The sequence below is a fragment of the Rutidosis leptorrhynchoides genome, unplaced genomic scaffold (genome assembly GCF_046630445.1).
Source record: "Rutidosis leptorrhynchoides isolate AG116_Rl617_1_P2 unplaced genomic scaffold, CSIRO_AGI_Rlap_v1 contig191, whole genome shotgun sequence".
Classification (NCBI taxonomy): Eukaryota; Viridiplantae; Streptophyta; class Magnoliopsida; order Asterales; family Asteraceae; genus Rutidosis; species Rutidosis leptorrhynchoides.
In genome coordinates, this window is record NW_027266441.1 from 8,838 (window position 1) to 12,526 (window position 3,689).

The window sequence follows — 3,689 nt, forward strand, 5'->3', positions numbered from 1 at the left end:
TTATCGTCGAATTAACTTCGATATACAATTTTTTATTAGTGAATTAAATTTGTCACATGAATTTTTTCATATCTATCATCTAAAAAATTATTTTTAATAAAATTGTAATAAAATATATTTTATTCTAATTTTTTTTATTTAATATTTTTTCCTATTTAAAATCCATTATATTTTTTTCTTTTCGTGATTAAAACAGACACGTATTCTTTTTTCCTATTCAAACGGACATATTATTTAAAAAAAATATTTCTAATCAAATTATAATATATATTATTTTTCCAATTTTTTATTAAACTATTATTTCTAATAAAAATTCTTTATATTCTTTTTTCTATTCATAATTAAAACGGACATATCTTATTTTCAAACAATAGGAACTACTAAATTGATTAGATGCAATTATAAATTTTATTATCAAAATAAATCTTCACACGTGACTTTTTTTTTATATGTTTATTATTTTTGAAAATAAAATAAATTTTTAATTCTAATAGAATTATAGATTTTGAAATAAAATCAAAATAAATAAAATTGATATAAATTTAAAATATTTCCTTTTAATATAATATTTGACATATGTTTAATAATGTTTAATACAAATAATGATTATATAATATTTTATATGATATATTTAAATTATTAATTTTCAAAGACACGAACTTTCTGTCTAACGGACAGATCCACCGACTTATTTTATAAACTAGAAATGATTTATCATTTTAAATACCATTTTAAACGATAATTTCGAACACCATATCACCACTTTATATGAGTAGAGAATGTCGGGAGTAGAATGCATGTATGCTGGAAAAATTGGACTGCCCTTTTCCAGCTCATCATCACAATTTGGCCTGTTAAAAAGCAAGCCACTCAAGAATAGAGGATAGGAATGGCTATGATTTCATGATTTGTTGGGAAATGCTTGTAGCCCCACTCCCTCTAAAATTTATATTCTCCTCCCCTGTGTTTCATAATGCATGTTGATAAATTTATTCTTATTTATATATATTCATAGACATATCCATTGCTAGAATAGATTGCCTCAATTCATTGACATTTTCGCAAAATCCACTAAAATTGACATTTTGCGAGTACAAACAAAAGATGCTCTTCGCCTTTAGTCTGTAACTAGCCACTGAATCAGCTGTCGGGTTTCTAAAAATAGTGACGGAAAGTGTTGTCACAAAATTATTTTTAAGTGTATTTAGCAAAATATTTGGATACAGTAATTTTTAACTCATTTTTCCCTTTATCGGGAATAGAATCACCCGATATTTTCGTATAAACTTCGATAGTTAGCTAAATTATTGTTTCTACTGAACTTGTTTTAAAATTAAAAGACGTTTTCTTTTCTGATAGTCCAAATTTTAGGATCAATAAGCAAGCATCAAAGAAAGAATTGAAATAATGTAGAAACATTAGTAGCACCAACTTGGTGGAATGTGGTTCTTTCAATAAACTATGTTTTTCTTGTAAATTAAGCATTAATTAGATTAGATCTCTTATTCTGGACCCTCCATTATATTCTGATCTCTACAGTTCCCAAACTTTTATTGTAAATCAAAATTATTTTAACTTAGTTTTGTCGTTTTTGAGGTGGCTACTAATACTATAATTTTATCACCATAATTTTACATTTTTCTTTTTCCTTAAAAAAATTAATAATTATAACAGTAATGATGATAAGCCCTTGAATAATAACATCAACATGGGCACTAATTATTGCTTTAACTGCGATTCGGTGGCATCCTCATTGTGTTGAGGATTACCTGCATAAGTCAAATGATTTTTTTATTTCATACATGAGGAGTACATTTTCATTTTTTTACTGTATTTGTTGTAAGATTCTGCTCCTATGCGAATACATTATTTTTTGATAGTTTTTTTTGTCTTCAAATAATTGAAATTTTAAAATTTTAATATAAATTTTTACATATTTATCTTTCATTTTTCTTTCCATTAACTTAAAAAAATATGAAAAATATTATTTAAATAAAAAAAATAAAACAATAAAATAAAGATAAATTTTATCTTAAAAATAATATTAAATTGATATGTGTGTCTAACCTAAAAACGTCACTTAATAGACAGAGGGAGTATTTTGTTACAGAAATCGACATTTCACAATAAAAAATTTAGCTAACTTTTGTCCGATAATTTAGTTACTTAAATAAGATTAATGGACAATGTGGATTATCGCTAGGGATGGATTGTATATAGAACCTATTAGGACCATACTGAAGATTAGGTTTTAAAATAAATTATAAATACTAACACAGTAATATAAAATTTATTTTAAACACGAGTTAGAAAAACGCTTTATTATTAAAAGATATATAGTTACTAATAATTTTAATATGGGCAAGATTTAGGTGTTTGCTTTTGATATTAGTCATGTTTGTCTTTTTAGATAAATTACATTTGGAATTTATTTTCCAAATCAACTTGTACACTTTGGCAACAATAATAACAACTCTGTCTATACAAATTAACGCCGTTTAATGTCGTTTTTCCTTAGTCAAAATGTCGGAAAAACTTACGTACGCTTCTTTACGTACGCTACGTATGCTTCTCTATTTTAAACAGTTATACTGTCGGTCAAACGTACAACCGTTTAAAGCAGAAAAGCGTATTTAGCGTACGGAAGGAAGCGTACCTAAGTTTTTTTCCCAAAATGTCAACCATTTTGGGTTACCTTTTCCAACAACAAGACCAACCGACAGCCACCTCTTTTGAGTTATCTTTGTCGCCACTCTCAACTTCCGGCCAACCTCTCTTAATTCATATTATCACGCTACTCTTTCAAAAATCCGATCGAATTTTGCCGCCGCCCCACCGATCCGCGATCTCCACCATCAAAACCACCCGTTCTCGTTTGTGCTCTCATAAATCCGACCTACTTTCATGGTCATACCGCTAGATCGAACCTCTACCACTGCCAATATAGGATCTCATCGCTGAAAGATCCGACCGGTCATCTCCACCGCTCCATCAAATCTTGCGACAGTCCTTTATTGAGTAGTTCTGGCCTCCTCTTTCATCTCATAACTTCAAGTTTCAATGACATCGCCGATGTCGATTGGATCTAATCTAAGGGCGGTGGCTAACTATGGATATGGTTGATAGATAGAGATCTAGAGGAGGTGGTGGTGGTCCGTTAATTTTGGATAAGTGGCGTCGATATTTCCGTTATAGGTATTGATTTGTTTTGTGATGGTCAGTTTGATGACATGGATTTTAAATTCCAAATGTTATTTATCTAAAAAGACAAATAGGACTAACATCAAAAGATCAACATACATCTAAGTCTTGCTCTTTTAATATTCTATGATAAATATTGACAAGTTAGCTCAATTTAAAAATAAATGAAAATTAATTAATTAAAACTTCAATGAAATATGAATTTATTACTAGAAGATCGAGTATGTGGCCAATAGAGTAAACTCATGAATTGTATCCCGCCTCAAAAGACCCTATCGATTTTCGTCAATCACCGTTAACTTTAAGATTTGTAATTTTTATCAAGAAAAATCCTGCTATTAAATTTTTTGTCAGCTAACACTCTTAACCAATTTATGTCCGACATGTGTCACATGACATGTCATATGATCTGAATCACCAACTCGACCCGAACCGAAACGCAGAGCGAAATATATTTATCCTATGTAATCGAACCATAAAAAAGACTG